Below are 23,038 nucleotides of genomic sequence, written 5' to 3' on the forward strand. Positions count from 1 at the left end.
ATTTTTTTTCCTAGGGAGGATCAACAGAAGATGTGAATAGTCAGAAGACAGAATCAGTAAAGGTGAAGGCAGAATAACAGAGTATGCAATTTGAAGAACAGCCAGCATAAGAATGAAGGAAATGAATATAGCCTCAGAAAAATGTGGGGCAACATTAAGCACAGGAACACATGCATAACCAGAGTACTGTGAGTGGAGAGCGAGAAGGTAGTATAAATCTGAAACAATTTCTCACAAGTAAAAATATATATTGTGGACTTCCCTGGTGGCGCAGTGGTTAAGAATCCGCCTGCCAATGCAGGGGACATGGGTTCGAGCCCTGGTCCGGGAAGATCCCACATGCCACGGAGCAACTGAGCCTGAGTGCCACAACTACTGAGCCTGCGTGCCTAGAGCCCGTGCTCCACAACAAGAGAAGCCACCACAATGAGAAGCCCGTGCACCGCAACAAAGAGTAGCCCCAGCTCGCCACAACTAGAGAAAGCCCATGCACAGCAACGAAGACCCAATGCAGCCAAAAATAAATAAATAAATAAATTTATTTAAAAAAAAATATATATATATATATATATTGTAAGCCTAAGAGCAATCAATAATAAAGTAACTCAAAATATGTAGTGAAAAATCATTAAAGGGGTTAAAATTTTACTCTATAAAATATTCACTTATTAACAAAAACAAAATGGTGGAGAAAGAAACAAAAGAGGCATGAAACATAGAAAACAAAAGGTAAAATGGCAGAAGTAAATTCAACTATATCAATAAAACATTAAATGGAATCAACAAAATTGATAAATCTTTAGCTGCACTGACAAAACCAAAGAGAGCAGAGATTCAAATTACTAAAATGAAGAATAAAAGAAGGGTAATTTCTACTGACTTTACAGAAGTAAAGGGAGTTATAAGGGAATAATATAAATGAATGTAGACTAAAAAATTAGATAACTAAGAGGAAATATACAGACTCCTAGAGAGACACAAACTACTGAAATGGACTCAAGAAGAAATAGACAATCTGAATAGACTTTTGAGAAATGGAGAGACTGAATTTGTAATCAACAAATCCCACAAAGAAAAGCCCAAACCCAAATGGCTTCCCTGGTGTATTTTACCAAACATTTAAAAAGCAACTGACACCAAGTCTTTATAAACTCTTCCAAAAAAAAAAATAGAAGAGGAAAGAACAATTCCCATCTCATTTAGTGAGGCCAGTATTAAACTGATACCCAAACCAAAGACAAATACATAAAGAGAAAAGAAATTACAAAACATATCTATTATAAATACAGAACCAAAAATCCCCGATAAAATACTCGTAAACTAAATCCAGGACCAGAAGCAACCTGATAGAAGGTATATATTAAAACCTACAACTAACATCATACTTAATGATGAAAAATGAATGCATTCACACTAAAATCAGGAACAGGACAAAATATCTGTTCTCACTACTTCTACTCAATATCGTATTAGAGATTATGGCTTAGACAATTAGGTATAAAATGAATTAATATGTACCAGATTGGAAAAGAAGTAAAACTTTACCACACGATCTTGTGGATATAAAATCTTAAGGATTCCACTAAATAACTAGTAGAACTAGTAAATGAGTTGAGCAAGATTGCATGACATGAGATCAATATACAAAAATCAATTGTTGGGCTTCCCTAGTGGTGCAGTGGTTGAGAATCCGCCTGCCAATGCAGGGGACACGGGTTCGAGCCCTGGTCTGGGAAGATCCCACATGCCGCAGAGCAACTGGGCCCGTGAGCCACAACTACTGAGCCTGCGCGTCTGGAGCCTATGCTCCGCAATAAGAGAGGCCGCGATAGTGAGAGGCCCGCGCACTGCGATGAAGAGTTGCCCCCGCTTGCCGCAACTAGAGAAAGCCCTTGCACAGAAACGAAGACCCAACACAGCCAAAAATAAATAAATTAATTAATTAATTTTTAAAAAATCAATTGTTTCTCTAAACTTTCAATGAACAATCTGAAAATGAAATTAAGAAAACAATTCCCTTTGTAATAGCATGAAAATAAAATACTTAATAATAAATTTAACAAAAGATGGGTAAAAATTATACTATGAAATCTACAAAACATTTTGAAAGAAATTAAAGATGTAAACATATGGAAAGACATTCCATCTTCATGGACCAAAGACTTAATATTGTTAAGATGGCAATACTCCCAAATTGATCTTCAATTCAGCACAATCTCTATCAAAATCCCAGCTGATCTTTGCAAAAATTAACAAACTTACCCTTCAACACATATGGAAATTCAAGGGCACCAAAATATCAAACAGTCTTGAAAAAGACCAAAGCTGAAGGACTCAAAAGTCCCAATTTCAAGAATTACTACAAAGCTATGGTAATTATGTTAGGTACTGACATAAGAATAGACATAGACTAGATCAGTGGAATGTAAATAACCCTCACATTTACTGTCAGTTCATCTTTTTTTATAAATTTATTTTATTTATTTTTGGCTGCGTTGGGTCTTCGTTGATGTGCGTGGGCTTTCTCTAGTTGCGGCGAGCGGAGGTTACCTTCATTGCAGTTCGTGGGCTTCTCATTGCAGTGGTTTCTCTTGTTGCAGAGCATGGGCTCTAGGTGCGCAGGCCTCAGTAGTTGTGGCTCATGGGCTCTAGAGAGCAGGCTCAGTAGCTGTGGCGCAGGGGCTTAGTTGCTCTGCGGCATGAGGGATCTTCCTAGACCAGGGCACAAACCCGTGTCCCCTGCATTGACAGGCGGATTCTTAACCACTGCACCACCAGGGAAGCCCTGTCAGTTCATTTTTGACAAGAATATCAAGATAATTGATGCTCCAACAAATGGTGCTAGGACACTGGATATTCATATATAAAATTTTACTCAAAATGATTCAAAGACCTAAATATGAGGCCTAATGATTCAAACTCCTATAAGAGTAAACTCTTCTGTGTAGATCTTCATGATTTTGGATTTGGCAAATGATTCTTAGATGTCACACCAAAAACACAAGCAAAAAAAAAGAAAAAAATGATAAATTACACTTCATCAAAATTCAAAACTTTTGTGCTTCAAAGGACCCTAACAAGAAAGAGAAAAGACAACCCATAGAATGGGAGAAAATATTCATAAGTCATATGTTTGATAAGGTACTTGTATCTAGAATATATAAAGAATGTTTACAACTCAATAATAAAAAGACAACCCAATTTAAAATGGGCAAAGGATCTCAATAGACATTCCTTCAAAGTAGGTATAAAAAATGCCAATAAGGATATTTAAAATATGCAATATCATTAGGCATAAGGGAAACGGAAATTAAAATCACCATGAGATAGCACTTCAAATCCACTAGGATGGCTATAATTTCAAAGACAGATTATAACAGGATATGCATAAATTGGAATTCTCATACACTGTGGTAGAAATAAAAAATAATGCAGTCACTTTGGGGGGAAAAAGCCAGGTTTGGAAAAGCCTGGTAGTTCCTCCAAGTGTTAAACACAGAACTATCCTATGACCTAGGAATTCTACTGATAGGTATATATCCAAGAAAAATGAAAACATATCCACCCAAAACTTTTACACAAATGTTCATGGCAAATTATTCATGCTAGCCAAAAAAGCAGAAACAACTCAAATGTACATTGACTGATGAATGAATCATTTGTGGTATACTCATGCAATGATACATTATTTAGGAATAAAAATTAATGAAGTAGTAATACATGCTATGACATGGATGAACCTTGAAAATATTCCATTATGTGAAACTGTCACTGGCAAAGACCATTAACAATTCCCAGGAAATGAAAACTTCAGACCAGAGCTCCTAGCGAGAAATGGCTGCACCAACACTTCAGCTCGGAGGGCTGTGTGTGCGTGCACAAGCATTGCACAAGCACTGTGCAAGACACTGCGATTCAAGATGGCGGTGGCGGGCTGGGTGCAGATATGCTGCGCCTGGCACTGAGATCTGGCGCGTGGGGAGCAGCACAGCTGCACCAGACCCACTAGAACTCCGCCGCTTCTCTGCTGACAGGAACCCTATGAAGCAGCCCCACCCCCCACCCCCACGACCTTTCTTCCTGGGAGAGCATGCGTTCTAGAGCGCAAGCTCGCACCTCTCCGTTCTTTGATCAAAGAATAAAGCTTTCCTTTGCTTCTGAACCCAACTCTACCTGTCATGTTCTATTGGCTACAGTGACACTCGGCAGGAGGGCCCTTGTTGGGGTCCGACTTGACAGGGTTGGTAACTAGGTGTCCAGAACAGGCAAATCAATAATGGCAGTAAGTAGATCAGTGGGTACCTAGGATTGGGGTGTTGGGGGAACTGGGGAGCAACTGCTCATATGTGAGGCATTTCTTTTTAAGGTGGTAAGAATGTTCTAAAATTGTTTGTATTCATGGTTCCCAATTCTGCTAATATATTAAGAAATCATTGAATTGTACACTTTAAATCAGTGAATTGTATGTTATGTCAATTATATCTCAACATAGTTGTCATAAAAAAAAAAGGCAGCATCTCTGTGCTTCTGAATCAAATAAGCCAGAGATGATTTTATAACATCCTGAAATAAGGGTAACTTGAGAAAAAAATAAAATTGCTTTAGTACCATGTCTAAAGCATCCTATTGATTGCCTTTATTTTTCTCCTCAGCTAAACTTCTTTTAAAAACACTGCTTTTGCTCCACTACGTCTTACCTTTCTAACTTCTGTCTTTCTTTTACTTCTATCATCAACCCAGGTTGCAAATATCCACATCAACAGCAATGAATATAAAGCATTGTTTAATTTGTTAAGTACTTATAAAAATGTCTTCCCCTAGAAAATTACTAACAATTATTATTCATAGATGCAAAACAAATATCATAACTTCAGTATGATATAATATGGTATCTAATGAAAACACTTTATCAAATAAAAAGTGTCAGGGAGGCCTAGTCCAAGTCCTCTTTCAAACTAACTCTGTTACGTTGAGCAAGTTATTTCCCATCTCTTGCCATTTCATTTATCTATAGAAATGAAGCTGGACAACATCATTTCTAAGGTTCCCTTCCAGCTCTAACATTGTGTGTGTGTGTTTACAAGTTGTAATTCGTTTATAAATTGAATGCAAAGTATTACAATAAACTAACAGTAAAATAAATTGTGGCATATGATTGTATTTATTTTCAGAATGGTTAAACATTTGAACGTTTGGAATTTATTCTATTGATGTAATACAACTCTATTCATTTGCTGCTGAAACAACGTAAAAGATACAAATATACAAGGAATAGGTTAACTAATCACCTGGTGAGATATAATGGGTAGACATTGTAAATTCATTATATTTGCAAAGGCTTCACTTGCCAGGCTGTTAGTAAATATATGAACTATGATAAATCAGCCTAAGGGTAAGCCTTGATCTTGTCTACCATTGTAAATTGCTTATCAACAACTCACACTAATATAGTAACGTCAGTGAAAAATAAATCATAGTCTATGCATTAAATTTTGTTAAGAAACAAAATTAGATGCTTTCTAATGCTGACCTCATACTTGATTTTTAATGACAGACAAGATAAACTGAAGGAGTGTGTAATGAATGGATAAAAATATAATGATTTATGTGCTCATATTTCGGTTCTCAATTAGCTTTATCACTGGACATAAATCCACTCTAACCTCATAATTTCGGACTTCAAAAGTCACCTTTCATGAAATGAGAGTCAAATAAAAGCAAGTGAAAGGTAAGGAAACATACAAGGGATAGTAGGAGCTAGAAAAAATGGAGTAAGAGAAAAGGTAAAAAGTGAGTAGTATGACAAAAAAATGCTGGAGTATTTGTAGAAATGAAGTATGCGCACGTGTGTGTGTGTGTGTACCCATGTACATAAACATATATTTAATTTACACATTTATATTAAATTAGAATATGGTGGCATTATTAAGTGATTAAAGCAGTCTCTGGTAGGTTGCACAGAAGAGACTAAATTTCTAAAGTTCCTGGGGAAGTTTATTGTAAGATTCACATCCAGAGACAGAAAAGCAAGGGAAACTATCTGAGCACCCGTGCAGTCAGTGTGAATCCAGAGGTTCACAGAGTGGGATGTATTCATAGGCCCATGTATAACCAAAGGAATAGCTGAGAATTGTTTAGAATAAAACCTGAGCTTAAGTGATCCACCATCACTGTGGGCACCTGCTACTCACATTTCTCAAGAGAGATGGTGTGATTGCATCTACTTCCAAAAGAAACAATAACAATGATAACCAATAGTTTTATAGTGCTTATTGTAGTTTACTATATAACATGCACATGTCTAAGAACTTCACATTAATGTGTTCATTTTAATCATATCACCAGTTGTATGAGGGTAGGTACTGTTGTTATTCTATCATACTGATGTAGAAACTGAGGCATGGACTGATTAAATAAATTGTCCAAGCTATAGACATATAGAGGGAGGCAGAATGTAAATTCAGACATATGGCTCCATAGTCTATGCCATCAACCCCCTGCCTCTTTATGCATCGTCTATATATGTAGTGTATTTATAACTTAACAAAGGTTGGCTATTATTATTTTAAAACTTGAAAAGGAGAAAAATTATGATAGCATTTACAGGTCTCAGCAAGTAGGTTCAAAAAGCTGGAGGGAGAACAGTACCTCACCTCCAGAAGTGGAAGGTAGATACTGGAGTAAGAGAGAACTAGTCTCAGGAATTTTTGTCAGCATCCCATAATGGTTGTAAGTCTCCAGAGACTAGTCAACACCCTGGAGAATGGAGAATGGCTGAGAAGTACACAGAAACGGACCTTCCTGTAAGCAGTCTAAGAAAGTCTCCAAGTCCCAAGTTTATCTACAAAGTAAAGCCAAGCTCCTAGATCCAAGGCGCCTAGTTGGACAAGGCTCTGAGAGGGGAGGGAGCTGAATTCGTAGTGCACTCAGACTCTCATGCCGTCTAAACCAGATCAACTGCTGCAAGGACTAGTCCAATAACCTGTGCTCTGGAGCATCTGTTCAATATCTCAGCCTAAGGAGACTTGGGAATAAATCGGGATATTTAGTAGAATACACCCTAACCAGAATTTTTTTTATTTATTTACTATTTATTTGTTCATATGATGGGTTTTATCTATCCAACTATAGTATTTCTTTGTTGCAGTAATTTCATTCTTTCAAAATGTCTTTATGGTATGTGACAGATTGTGTTTCCCAAAGATGGTCACAGTGATATATCTCGTGTCTTCTACAACATGACCTTGTCACCTTCTTTCCACCTCATAAAGAACTAGACACTATTACCCTACCCCTTGAGTCTGGGAAGGCCCTGCAACTGCTTTGATCAATAGGCTGTGCAAGTTTCTGCTTCCTACCTCTTGGAAGCTAGTTACCCTGTAAGAATTATGGCTTTCCTGAGAACCCCACATTGTGAGAAGACCATGGAAGATGGTATGGAGAGAGAGAAAGGGAGAGAGAATGAAAGAGAACAACAGGCCAGGAACTCAGGTGCCATATATATGTGTTGGGAAATAATGTTAGTATTTTCACAGTTCGGCTCAGTTAGGGTTTTATGAGTAAAGATTCCTGGGGGTTAGGGTGGGGAGGATAGCAAGCCTAAATTTAGAAAGAGACCTTCAGAGAGATTTAGAGATTTATCTTCCCAAGGTCATTTCTTTACACTGCAAATGGTAACGGACTTAGAGACCTTCTCCTCTCTCCAGAGAGAACTCTCTCTCAGTTTCTATCTCTGTCTCTGCAGAGGGGAGGAGGGGTAGCTGTGCCAGCTGTTTATATAAGCTCCAATAATTCATAATTTCAAGGTTCCTCTACTTTGGTACAATTCCTCTGTACACAGATTACATCTAACCTTCACTGCATTACCTGGTGGGGGTGGGATATGGTGAGCTAGTGCTAGGATCATTACGTGAGTAAATAATCAGTCTGTTCTCTGACCTGGAAACCTCATGTTGCCTTAAGGATCAATCAATAAATGGAGATATAAAAACCTCACAATGTAAAGTGATTTTGGCAGTGGATCCTCCAGCCCCATCTGCCCCGGCTCTACTACCTGGATCAGAGAAAAACTGCTCAGTTGAGTCCTTCCCCAATTTTTGACCTACAAAATCATGTACAAAATAAAAGACTGTAAATTTTAAACCACTAAATTTTGGGGTAGTGTTTACACAGGAATAAATAATTGAAAAACAGTGGATGGTTTGTCTAAACGTTATCTTTTTTGTATTGCCTTATTGTCAAAGCATTCCTTTTTACCACTTCTTTTAAAATATTCCATATTTTTGTATACTAATGACCAGGTTTACATATAAGATTAATTTAGTATTGCAATAAACCGTTCCATTCCACCTCATCTATTTTAAATAAATACCTTTTTGTAAATAAATGTATGCATGTATGTATGTATGTATGTATGTATGTATTTATTTATGGCTGCATTGGGTCTTTGTTGCTGTGCTCGAACTTTCTCTAGTGGCGGCAAGCAGGGGCTACTCTTCGTTGCAATGCACGGGCTTCTCATTGCGGTGGCTTTTCTTGCTGCGGAGCACGGGCTCTAGGCACGCGGGCTTCAGTAGTTGTGGCATGCGGGCTTAGTAGTTGTGGCTCGCGGGCTCTAGAGCGCAGGCTCAGTAGTTGTGGTGCACGGGCTTAGTTGTTCCGTGGCATGTGGTATCTTCCTGGACCAGGGCTCGAACCTGTGTCCCCTGCATTGGCAGGCGGATTCTTAACCACTGTGCCATCAGGGAAGTCCCCTCCACTTCATCTATTTTATTTTCTGATTATATTCTAATTTTTCTTCCAACAGATATTTTTTGATATTTAAGTAAAGTCACCTTTCTCCTTCTCTTTAAATTCCACATCTTCTTTTTATGTATGTATGCATGTGTGAATGTTTATACGTATGAATGTATGAAAGTATTTATTCATTTATTCACATGTTTATTTATGAGTACATTTGTTTATTTATTAATAGAGTAATACCTATATTTTGCCCTTCCCAAGTAAAAGTGATACAACTTGCAAAGAGATCACATGTAGCATTTTGACATACGTTTATGAGTTTAGGATGGGAACAAGGCCATCTTTGAGTAATGGAACTAGATGTATACATATTTACATAAAATATGACTAGACATATGAATCTACTAATAGAAAGCAGAAAATAATAGGAACAACATAAATTTCAGTGGCTATCCTTTCCACATATGGCACCTATATTTTCCTGGTTACCTGACCAATATTCCATTATTACAGTGCTATCCCACTAGAGAAATCAATTGCCTAAGTTTAAAATGAAAATGAAAAACTGTACGCCTCATCAGTGAATTTAGCAATGTTGGATCTTGTCTTATTATTTTTTAGGTGGTGGGGGGGGATGGGGGAAGGCGAGATGGGAGGGAAGGAAGGGGGGTGAGGAGGTCGGGGGGGTGGTGAGATGGTCCACGTTGGGTTTATTAGCCTGTTCTCTAAGGGTAGCTCAAATTTCAAAAGAGGAATAAAGACGAGGGAGGAATTAGTTGAAGGAGTGGAGAGGAAGGCTAGCTTTGTTTAGGGAAAATCCCTCTTTATGGAAACAAGGAACAGAGAAGAGGTATTTCCTGTTAGTAAGACTAATTCTTCAAAATTCTCCCAAGTACCCTTTAAAGTTCTATGGCACTGGACACTAGCAAGAGATCAACCGCATCTGGGCATCAGTGAAGAAAGTCCTGTTTCCTTTTTCTGCAAGTTTGTTCATTTTGACCATCTGGGACCACGTTCCTTTCTGCCTGCAGCTTCATTGTACCTAAAATAGTTGCACAGTTTTCCACTTTCTAGAAGGAGCTGGGGCTTGGAGTGAGCAAGGATTTTGAAGCATGTGTAGGATTTAATTTTTTTTCTTTCTGATTTACTTGGGTGGGTTTTTGCCCAATTCACCATCTCAGCTGTTGTTTAAACCAAAGATATAACTAAGGGCAGTTTATGGATGTTTCTGTTTTCAGAACTTGTGACCCAGGTCCAGGGCTGAAATCATTAATCCTGTTCCAAATTTGGGTTGTACGGCTCTGGAAATATTTTACAATGATTTTTAAACACAAATATCACTTATCCACCTTGTTATGGAGAACAAATATTACAGATTTTGATCAGTGGGCATTGTTTCTAATTAACTTATCACCCCTGAATGGATCTTCTCTTGACATTGCTTGACTTGCCCCAGGGACTTTGAGGCGACCACATGAAAGTCATTTCAAAGTTTCTTCACCTAAAAACTAGTAGGTAGGTTGATGCAGAAATACATTTCTATCATTCATGAGTTTGCTTCCTGAGAATGGGTTGATAGAAAAATAGAATGAACAAGAGCTGTCAACAGAAGTAGATTTCTGAGAAAGTGATAGAAAAGAAATGAGGAGGGAAGGGTCAGGAAGGTCTGCTATTTCATACCTTCATATTTCATATTTCAGCTCAGAGCTGACCTTGGGAAAGATGCATTCTCAAAATAGACAATCCCCTTGACAATCCAACATTTTGCCTTAGTGAGTAAAAACAGTATAAATGTCTGATGATCACCCAGGATTTTGAGGGATAACTTTAAATAAATATATTTTGAATAAGAATGGTAAGAAATTTAAAATGGAAATAGTGTTATAATTTTAGAAAACCTGCTTTCAAATGTCCTTAACCTGGGATTCATGAACCCATGAGCTTCAGGTCATCCATTAATCTCCTGAAATTGTGTGTGAAATCATGTGATCTCTCTTTTTTTTTTTGAGCATCTTTCATCAGATTCCCAAATAGCCTGAGTCAGAAGTGAAGACTCTCCACAGATTTCTTTAAAATAATTCAAAGTCAGTGAGCATAAACATGGTAAGCTTTGGGGAAGCTTTATAATGGACCATATCCCTTTTACCTCCATTTCCAAGTGCTGAAGATCAGAATCTTTAGATGCAACTCTAAAGCATCGACTTGCTTTAAAGTATTGATTACATAAACAGTTTTTGTACTAAAAGGACGAAATTAGAGTCATCAACCAACTCTAGTTGCTGTTGTCACCTTTGCTTCTCCTAGGAAAGTCAAGGCTATTGACCTATTATACACATTGCTATAACATTTGGGAAAAGCCCTAATTCAGTGGGAAGGTCTCCCTGATTAAAGTGTCAATTTAAGATAGAGAGACATGATCTTAGAGAGTATTTACCTCCCTTCCTTGAGATAGGGATATGGCTATTGAATTTTGTTGACAAAATCTGCTGTGAGATAAGCGATTGTTAAAATACAAAATGAAAGGGGTTGCTGAAAATTTTTAAAGAAAAAAATTAGCTTAAAAATTATTTTCCACAAAGTATGAACACTGAACCCTGATTGCAATGATTGGATACACAAGTTTAATGTTCGGATGCTTTTTAAAAGAGCAAATTTATCCAGTAAAAATTAATGAATTATTCCCAGCAAAAGCTGAATAAAGTCCAATTTGAGTTACTGGTCTCTTCACAAAAATAAAATATTAGTTTTTAATATATAACTACAAGCATGCTTTTGGCAAGTCAAATGGAGGATAACTATATTATGTGCTTGTATTAAATAGATAATACATTTTCAGTAAAGACACTGATCTCAGTAACAGCCCAGTATTAAGTATAGAGAATTACTTGTATATTTTAATAAGGCCATGTCGACAGGTTCAATATTTCTTGTCCAGGCTAAACAGTACAAATGTCACCTGGGCACAGAGAATTTTAGATGTTTATTACTTGATTAGAATAAACACATATTTTGCCTCATCTGTTCTTTTTTATTGTAATCAAAATTTTGCTTGCGGGAACATTTCATTTACCTCATTTTCTTTCATAACTTCAGAACAAAACCAAAGTTGTTTGCATGTAATGTTTTCTTGTAAAGTAATATTATTACTCCATCAGCACTCAGTGGGCAAACCTATTTTTCAACATTCCTCTTTTAATTAACTTGTCTTACAAACAAAGGCTACCAGATGAACACAATTTACCCACAGCATGCATTTTCAGCTAGGAGGCAGATAATTATTGCTCACTGCAGAAATAATGTTCTCCTACTTGCTCATGTAAAACAAACTTTAAATGTCATTTTACAGAGATAAAGATTACATAGCACAGGGCTGTCTTGAGGGAGGACAATTACCCAGAGGAACTTCTCATTAACCTGAAGGGCAGGGGTGAGAGATGATCACCAGCTCTGGCTAACACAAACCTACATTGCCCTACTCTACATGTAACGTCCTCATAACCACAAAAGTGGCAACAGTAAAGACTAAACAGTTATTGTGATACATTTCTATGTGGAATTAGACATTGTGGAAAGTGACTTGGTACCTGAAACCTTGCCCCTTCCATCTGGGGACCAGAGCATAGTGGCCTTACCTGTAATAAAGAGGCTCTGGAAGCAAATTGCTTCCGTTAATCAACTAGTGGCAGTTTGGCAACATTTAAATACATTGTTTCAATTAATCACAGCAATTGCAAAGTGATTCTTAAGCATTAACAGAAAATCATGCTTTCAAACAGAGTGCCTCAAGTCTGGCAATTCTGCTCAGCTGTGCTATGGCATTTCGGGAAGTCTGCTAGAGCAAGAAGCACTAGAGAAAATCATGCTCACTCAGTTTTAAGCTGTAAATTAATTTCCTAAAATGTGAAGTTTTTAAACCTCTTTTGTGAAGCCAGGTCATTAGTTTTCTTAATCTAATCATCTAGTCTTTCCCTAAAGTACAGAAGTTTACTTTTGTTTTCATGAAGTCCTACTCAGATAAGTTGTGCAAGGAAATATCCTGCTTCTTTAATTTTCATATACCATAAATTGTAAGACAGAGAGTAACTTTGGTAATAGTTTTTTGTTTTGTTTTTTGTTGTTTGTTTTTTTTGCAGAATCATGAAGTGAGAAAGAAATACAAACAAACTACACATCTGACCCTTGAACAACACCTGTTTGAACTGCAAAGGTCCACTCATAGGCAGATTCTTTTCAATAAATACATATATGTACTGTAAATGTATTTTCTCTTCCTTATGATTTTGTTAACATCTTTACTGTAAGAATATAGTGTATAATACATATAACATACAGGGTATTTGTTAACTGTGTGCAATCAGCAAAGCTTCCTGTCAACAGTCGGTTATTAGTTAAGTTTTGAGGGAGTCAAAAGTTACACTAGAATTTTCAACTGCGCAGGGATCAGTGCCCCTAACCCCTGTGCTGTTCAAGGGTGAACTGCATACACATTGATTACTGTTCTACTGAAAGTTTAGTACCAAACAATTGGTGCTTTATGGAAACTTGGGAGAGCCTGGACATTGCCTAGAAGCAGTCCAGTCAGAGGGAAAGTTCAAAAACATGCAAATGTTGCCAAACTATCTGTAAGAGTGTTACAGAGTGCTATGAACAGGAGGCATGCAGCTCCTACTGGCCAATGTAAAGGCCTTGTAAAAGGATATAGGTTGGTCTAGTTAACTTACAATGGAAACAAAAAGTACTTTTGGTGCAATGAGAAACCTGGAAAAAGAAAATCATAAAATTGATTAGCATATCCTGGAGAAGGTTAATCTACCTGGCTGAAGAAAGGCAGAGAAAAAAGGAGAGAGATACTTTCTGGTTAATGTGAAATTGGCAGCCACCCTAGAAAGGAAATGAGAAAAAGACCTAAAATTGGCTTTGGGCCTTAGGATCTTTTGAATGGCAGTTCACTTATCAGGGTCAGAGTTTTTTCATTCTTCTGCTCGAAATAGTAACTAATAGGAAAAACATTTAAAAATGAGCTTGTAGAGAATATTCATTTGGTTGTATTCATAAGGGGAAAGGAAAACAGAAATATAGATCAATGGAATGGGATAGAAAGCCCAGAGATAAACCCATGCACCTATGGTCACCTAATCTATGACAAAGGAGGCAAGAATATACAGTGGAGAAAAGACAGCCTCTTCAATAAGTCCTGCTGGAAAACTGGACAGCTACACGTAAAAGAATGAAATTAGAACACTCCCTGACACCATACACAAAAATAAACTCAAAATGGATTAAAGACCTAAATGTAAGGCCAGACACTATAAAACTCTTAGAGAAAAACATAGGCAGAACACTCTTTGACATAAATCACAGCACCATCTTTTTTGACCCACCTCCTAGAGTAATGAAAATTTAAACAAAGATAAACAAATGGGACCTAATTAAACTTAAAAGCTTTTGCACAGCAAAGGAAACCATAAACAAGACCAAAAGACAACCCTCAGAATGGGAGGAAATATTTACAAATGAAGCAACTGACAAAGGATTAATCTCCAAAATATACAAGCAGCTCATGCAGCTCAATATCAAAAAACAAACAACCCAAGAAAAAAATGGGCGGAAGACCTAAGTGGACATGTCTCCAAAGAAGCCAACAAGCACATGAAAAGATGACCAACATCACTAATTATTAGAGAATTGCAGATCAAAACTACAGTGAGGTATCACCTCATACCGGTCAGAATGGCCACCATGAAAAAATCTACAAACAATAAATGCTGGAGAGGGTGTGGAGAAAAGAGAACCCTCATACACTGTTGGTGGGAATGTAAATTGATACAACCACTATGGAGAACAGTATGTAGGTTCCTTAAAAAACTAAAAATAGAGCTACCATATGACCCAGCAATCCCACTACTGGGCTTATACCCTGAGAAAACCATAATTCAAAAAAAACACGTGCAACCTAATGTTCATTGCAGCACTATTTACAATAGCCAGGACATGGAAGCAACCTAAATGTCCATTGACAGAGGAATGGATAAAGAAGATGTGGTACATATATACAAAGGAATATACTCAGCCATAAAAAGGAACAAAATTGGGTCATTTGTAGAGATGTGGATGGACCTAGAGAGTGTCATACAGAGTGAAGTAAGTCAGAAAGAGAAAACCAAATATCATATAATAACGCATATATGTGGAATCTAGAAAAATGGTATAGATGACCTTATCTGCAAAGCAGAAATAGAGACACGGACGTAGAGAACAAATGTATGGATACCAAGGGGAAAGGGGTGGAGAGGGAGGAATTGGGAGACTGGGATTGACACATATACATTATTGGTACTATGTATAAAATAGACAACTGATGGGAACATACTGTGTAGCACAGGGAACCCTACCTAATGCACTGTGGTAACCTAAATGGAAGGGAAGTCCAATAGGGAGGGGATATCTGTATGTGTGTGGCTGATTCATTTTGTTGTGCTGTGGAGGCTGATACAACATTGTAAAGCAACCATACTCCAATAAAAATTAATTTAAAAAATTTTTTAAAAACATAAGGGAAAGGGTTCATTTGATTAAAGAACACATTGATTATCCATAAAAACATTTTCAAACCATAAATATGTTGATAAACAATAGGACTCTGACAGTGGCGAGATTTTATCCTAAAGGGTCCTGTGAGCAGAAAGGAATGAGGGCAGAAAGAAGTAAAAAGCTGAAGGGGCAGCTGTAGTTGTTTGCAGTTTCATCAATGGTTCCGGTTTCAGAATATTTTCAAGTATTAAAGGCATTACAAATATACGACCCACCCCCAACTTTTTAACAACAGATCATAAATTTTATAAGGTAGTAATTATGTCTATTTTTTAAGTATAAGACAGACTTTCTCTTTTTAGACTTAGAAAACTGACTTCTGGAGGATGAAGTACGAAAGTAAGAAGCATAGTCTTGAAATGAAGGCAGAGGGACTCCTGTACATAATAGAGGATTGACCCTGGAGCTACAGGTTGGCTTGAAGTTGAAACATAATATAATTTGAGCAGGTTCTTCCCCTGAGACTAAATTTGTTGTCCCAGGCTTCCCAGTGTGATGATGAGTTGATTTTTAAACTAGTTTGTGCTTGTAAGGGGAAAATAATTGACTAGCAGGAGAATCCATCTAGTTCTATTCACATGTATATGGGTCAACTAAGACTACCTATCAGTCCTGCCCCACATGATGAACCTGACTCTTGTTCATGAAAAATGGGGGCAATTCAAGTGAGGGAGACGCTGGCAAGGCAGATGATTTCGTGCTTTGCGGTCTGTGGCTGTGTGTGCATGAGCCCGGCCTCACCAATCACCACACGTGCTGCTTCGTCCTCACTGTCGGGAGGCCAGGGCTCTCAGAGCACCCAGGTATACTCTGGCCCCTCCCAAGAGAAAGAAGGAGCACTTTACAAAGGCATTCTGGTCCCTTCCAAACATTTGAGTGGTTTCTAAATTCCACCCTAATTTAACTGTTATGGATAAAGAAATAATAATTCCTATTTTCTATAGGGTCATAAAATAAAGGTTTTTTTGGTACAGGACATTTGAAATAAGTCCTCTGAGTTTTTACGTAACTTTGAATAACGTGTGTAGCAAATTAAATGTTTGGTAAAAAGCTCCAATATGTTACTTTATTTTAATTTCTTATTGACCTGTTTCAGCCACCTTTGGAAATAATGTCCATGCAAGTAATTCAATATGAGGCTAAATTCTGTGGAAACATCTTATTTGAATTTGAAATAAGCAACATAGAACTTGATGGAAAAATAATTATAAAAATATTTTTATCTCTGTCTTCATGTCTTCATACATTACATATAAAATACCATTAGAGATTAAAAAATAAGGCATAGGGCTTCCCTGGTGGCGCAGTGGTTGAGAATCTGCCTGCCAATGCAGGGGACACGGGTTCGAGCCCTGGTCTGGGAAGATCCCACATGCCATGGAGCAACTGGGCCCGTGAGCCACAATTACTGAGCCTGCGCGTCTGGAGCCTGTGCTCCGCAACAAGAGAGGCTGCGATAGTGAGAGGCCCGCGCACCGTGATGAAGAGTGGTCCCCACTTGCCGCAACTAGAGAAAGCCCTCGCACAGAAACGAAGACTCAACACAGTCATAAATAAATAAATAAATAAATAAAAGAACGTGAATTTCTAAAAAAAAAAATAAATAAAATAAAATAAAATAAAAAATAAGGCATATAATTTGATGTGACACTAGAATGTATCCTGGAGTGAAGAAAATTAAATGTAATCCAAGTACATCTTTGAGTCAGTTTTGCTTAAAACACATCTGCACATATCTAATGCAAATCTTTATGCCTCTTTTTTATTTAAACTTTCCAAGATATGTTTATATGCTATAAGATGGGCTGAATACTTTCAATCTTAAAAGTTAAAATACATTGAAATAATTTCTCATTTAAATAAACTTTTTCTCACACCTAGGGAGGACAAAAAAGAAAATTATTTAACTAAACAGTGGATGACAGATATAAAACATGAAACATGACCAGATAACACCATCCCATGGTCCTCCCCTGTAGCTCACACTCAGGATTGTTTGGGAAACTGTGTGCTTCAGTTGTCTGATGATAAGCTCTGCTGTGTTTCTTAATTTAGGGGGAAAAAATGACTGAAAGCCAGCAAGGAAAGAGAGGCTTGTTTGCTTGCTTGTTTGTTTTGTTTTCAGCAGTGCTTTCCCTCCCACCCCCACCCCAACACAAAAAATCTCCTTAGTTAACAGAGCAATTTGAAAGAAACTGAGACACCAAAAATAAATTTCATTAATAGTACCTAATTAAGGTATCCCCATTATAAACAATGTTTTAGCTGATTATGCTAAGAATAAAATGTATCATCTTGCTTCTTTACTTCCCTCTTTTCCTTCCTTTCTTCCTCCATGTCTTTCTGTCCTACTCCACCTCTTTCTATCTCGATCTCATCTTTCTTTTGTCTTTGTTTCCTGAAATAGTGCCAGCAGTTTTAAGAACAAATCTTAATCTACTGGCATAAAGTTAGCATACTCAAAAAGGACAGCAGCACAGTGTAAATTCAGGTTTAAATTAAATAGGAAAGCAGATTAGCTTGCCTATTAAGTAACAGTGGGAGGCAAGAAGAGATATTTTTTTTCTTTCATGCTCATTTAAAGACAATTTTCAAATTTCATGAGTATTGAGATATATAAGTTCATGGATCTGTCCAGTTCATTATTATGCTTTTACAGTCATTAGGAATCAATATTTTAAATATATATATTGTGATTTAAGTTAGTATTTTATTGTTTTTGAAACTTGGAACAATAACATAATAATAATAAAGAAAATATTAAGGAGTCATCAAACATGGTATATTGTGAACATTCTATTAATTAAAAGTACATATTACAGCATTAAGGTACAGATTGTCTTAATTCTGGCTACTATCACAAAATTACCACAAACTTGGTGGCTTGAACAACAAACATTTATTTCTCATAGTTCTGGAGGTTGGGAAGTCAAAGATGAGGGTCCCATGGCCTGATTCTGGAGACGATATTTTTACTGGTTTTTTCACGTGATGGAGAGAGAGAGATGTGTCTCATCCTCTTTTTCTAGTCCTAAGTCCCACCATGAGGGCCCCACTTTGATGACCTGATCTAACACTAATTACCTCACAAAGACCCCACTTCCAAATACCATCACATTGGCAATTAGGGTTTCAGTGCGTGAATTTTAGGGGAATACAAATATTCAGTCCATACACAAATATTGACTACAAAGTTGTAGTGAATAATTATTGTTTTTCTTCTGTTGTACCCATTTCCCATTCTTCTAGCAACAGTCTCTGTTTTCTTTTGTGCATTCCTCCTTACCCAATCCAAGGCCATACATTCTAGGTGAGGTTTTCCCAGCAGCTACAGGGGTGGCCATATGATATAGACCCAGATCAGTCAACATATCCTGTATTCTTGGCCACAGCTCTAGAATCTGTGATGGGCATGTGCCTAATGGATGTGCAAGCACATATTCCTACTGGATTAGACCTGAGAAGAGGCAGGAGGCTCCATGTTACCATGATATGATACCTAAGAGTAGAGCCTGTTCAGAGAAAGTGAAAAACAGAGATGGAGAAAGCAATGGGGCCTGATGGTTTCACTGAGTCCCTGTCTTCTTGCCCAAAGCCAGCCAATTTATTAGATCATATAGCCACCTTTCCATTAATATTACCTAATTAATTCTCTTTTTTTTTTTTAATTTTTTTTTAACTTATTTATTATTTATTTATTTTTGGCTGTGTTGGGTCTTCATTTCTGTGCGAGGGCCTTCTCTAGTTGTGGCAAGCGGGGGCCACTCTTCATCGCGGTGCGCGGGCCTGTCACTATCGGGGCCTCTCCTGTTGTGGAGCACAGGCTCCAGACGCGCAGGCTCAGTAGTTGTGGCTCACGGGCCCAGTTGCTCCGCGGCATGTGGGATCCTCCCAGACCAGGGCTTGAACCCGTGTCCCCTGCACTGGCAGGCAGACTCTCAACCACTGCGCCACCAGGGAAGCCCAATTCTCTTTTTTTAAAGCCATTTTGAATTTAATTTCCAGTAATTTGCAATTAACAGAATTCTAATTGGTAAATTTGGTTATTTACACAATCCAGATTATCAGCTTTGAGTTGACTCATTCTGCTTCACACCAGCCAAGGATGGTGAGATATTAAAAATAGCACTTTGGACTTTACAATGTTCTTTTCTCTGAAACACTGAAAAAAATTCTTTTGAGAATGGTTCATTGTCAATATTTCAGTACTGTGTTTAGTACTTTGATTTTTAAACTTGTAAGGAGTTCAGGGGGGAAATTGATCTCTAAGGCTTGAAAGAGAAAAATCTTTGAGTATTTGATATGTTTTTTTGCCTCTCGAAATGTGGTAACTAGCAACTATTGCTGGGCTTTTCCTCCTGTGAACCCTCTATATGAATGGACTTTCAGTGTATATGATGAACTACATAAGCTTTCCATAGGCAGGAATGAATTAAACACTGTCCAATATTCTTTTATACAAAGCATTCCCTGGGCCTTTTAAAAATTATCAAAATGTTTTTCTTAGACATTCTTTCTCATCAAGGTCAACATAGGAAATTAAATTGTCAATTATATTTTTATTTATTCAAATATAGTGTCAAAATCAATGGATTTATTTCATTAATTTTACTAATGTTTTTTAATTAAATTTAACTATATGGCTGATATATTTCACATTATCCAGACAAAGCCATAATTCCATTATTTGATTTTCTTCTTTGATTTTTGAAAATGTCGAAATCAAATCTCTGTTTGGACTTTCTGTTTTTATCTCTCCTTAAGAAAAAGTGAGCTAGAACTTACAATGAATTACAAATGAGGAACCTATAAATTATTTTTTTTTAAAGTCTCCACTCTACAACAATATTCTAGTTTAACTGGAATTTCTTTTACTATTTAATTGATAATTATAGAACTGATTATCATGAACTGTAGAAATATATTGCTTTGCCTAGGTTTATTCAGCTGGCTAAGAAATTCATCTTTATCAATCCCTCTAAAATACTTATTTAAGAACTTTAGGGACTTCACTGGTGACGCAGTGGGTAAGAATCCGCCTGCCAATGCAGGGGACACGGGTTCAAGCCCTGGTCCGAAAAGATCCCACATGCCGTGGAGCAACTAAGCCCATGCACCACAACTACTGAAGCCTGCGCGCCTAGAGCCCGTGCTCCGCAGCAAGAGAAGCCACCGCAATGAGAAGCCCGCACACCGCAACGAACAGTAGCCCCCGCTCGCTGCAACTAGAGAAAGCCCATGAGCAGCAATGAAGACCCAACACAGCCAAAAATAAATTAATTAATTAATTTAGAAGAACTTAATCAACTAATCACTAGCCTTCAGAATCACCTCTTGTTTATACATTTATCAAACTGTAGTTTCAGTAGATTTATTTTCATGGGCTTCTGATGCTTTTTGCTTCTTTTGTAAAGTCTGAAATAACTATTTGTCTTCCCCTGGAATTATTCTGCTTACCTAAAGCAGATTAAATTTAAATATTTTTAAATTTGTTTTCCATGTGGAGACATCTAAAATCATCAAAAGGCAGATTTTTAAATGCACAATTAAAATACCAATTAATATAAGGTGGGTATTAAAAGATAAATGTGACGATAACTAGGACATAGTTTCTTATATTCCCCAAATCATCAGTACTAGAGGACAGGTTTCACATCTGGTTTCTCATGGAGTGAGGGTGGGGTTTATAACCAGGTTGTCAGCTTCCTGACCCTGATATTTCAATCAGAGTTAGTTATTGGCCATTCTCTACTGGGCTTCTGCCTGAGATTTTGACTAAAGGGCTCTGTGGAGAAGTAAATAAATAGAGAGATAAAATAAAAGTTCTTAACTTATTCTGTTAGACAACTAAGGCCAGTGTTCCTAATTCAAAAATAATGGATTCTAAGCCTTCCTGGTTTCTCCTCAGCTTGCAACACAAAGCTCTGCATATTATAGGTGTTTAATAAAGACTGATAAATCCTAAAGAAGATAACAAGACATAAAAACAGGATGTTTAACAGAAAAATCATGACCCCACAGCTCAAGAGTCAGCTCTTCTATCAAGCCTCTTCCTTCTCACCTCTATGAGAATTAGACAATGATTCTTTCTTTCTGCCCATCTTAACTTTGAAATACTTCTAGTAGATGTGTATGCTGCTATACTGCACACATTATAAGAGCTCTTTCTTCCCCCTCGACTGTAAACATTTGGAGGGCAGCAACAATCAGTATCTTACTGTCTTGCTATGCCATGTACCTAGAGCAGGTGCTTTATAAATGTCAATGGAATAAATGGGCACATGTTACTACTCCATGTCCATTACATGGATGCATTTGTATACTCACGTCCCCTTGCCTGGAATACTCCCCTTTTATAATATTTCTCAGCCAGATAACCTTTCCTGTCCATCCTCCAGATCACAGCTCCAATGTCATTTCCTCAGTGAGAGACTGTTTCTGAAACCCTAGATCTCCCACACATTGTTCTCTTTTACACTACTATTGCTTTATAGAACTATCACTATTTGTAAAAATATGTCTGTAAGTGGATTTACTTATTTTATGTCTTCTCTCTCATTTATAATGCAAACTCTGTACAGAGCTGGAATATGGGGTGTGTGCGTGTGTGTGTTTATGTGTGTGTGTGTACATTTCCAGGACCTAGCCTAGCATAGAACCCACAGTTGCTCTTAATATATATTTCATATAGGAATAAAATAAAACAAGTGATCGAGAAAGGTAAATGTGGAACTTTTTGATATAAGACATTGTGCTTTCATAGCAACCCCTTCAGTACTCTTTACGAGGGAAAACCATTAAGTACCATTAAACTTATACTTTCCAATCCTGTGGACATTTCCTTAAAAGAGGGAAAGAAAAGCCTTTGTGCACATAGCTAATGCATCCTTTAGACCTTCTTAGAAATGAAAAATCAAGGTCAAAACCAGATGAGAATGTCTGCATGTATTATTAAAGACGGTGTTGAAGGCCTTTCATAACCTTTCTTTACAAGGAACCACCTGCTTTACTCAAGAATGACAATACAATTTAAATAATAAAAATGATGCCTATTCAGTTTACCTTTAGTTACTATGGAGCACTGTGGCTCAAAATCAATGATTTTTATTAAATTCTTCTGTGTTTCCTCTAAGACTGGGTTTGTAACAAAACCTAACATGTTGTAATCCAATTTGTCTCATTCTTGTTTTAGAGCTGTGGAAGGGTACGTCCATGTGGAGCAAACAGCCAGGGAAGGAAGTGTGTCCTGAGGGAGGGACCCAAGAGCAAAGATCCAAAGGGTCAAAGAACTTTGGGAAAACAGGTAAAATGAAAATGCTAGGCACTTTAGAGATGGCAATTTTAGCAAAGAGTAAAGACTATTTTTGTTTGTTTGTTTTCCTTTTTCTCTTTAGTAATAGAATTTTCTTCTTTTTTTTTTGTTGGGCTCACTGGAGCCTGGAACCAAAGATTACATTTTCTAGCCTTCCTTGCAACTAGATATGTAGTCATTTCTCTAAATTCTGGCCATGAATATCTAAGTGGGAAGGTGTGAGATTTCCTCTAGGAAGAAGGTGTAAAGGTTTCAGGTAGCAAGAGGCCTCTTTTGCCCAGTGTGTTTCATGCTTCTTCATGTCTGCAGACCAGCCCTGGACTGACTGCTTAACTTCTAGACCTCTAAACTTCTTTTATGGGAGAAATAAACTTCTATCTTATTTATGGAGCT

The sequence above is a fragment of the Balaenoptera physalus genome (assembly GCF_965194825.1).
Source record: "Balaenoptera physalus genome assembly, chromosome: 3".
NCBI classification, from domain to species: domain Eukaryota; kingdom Metazoa; phylum Chordata; class Mammalia; order Artiodactyla; family Balaenopteridae; genus Balaenoptera; species Balaenoptera physalus.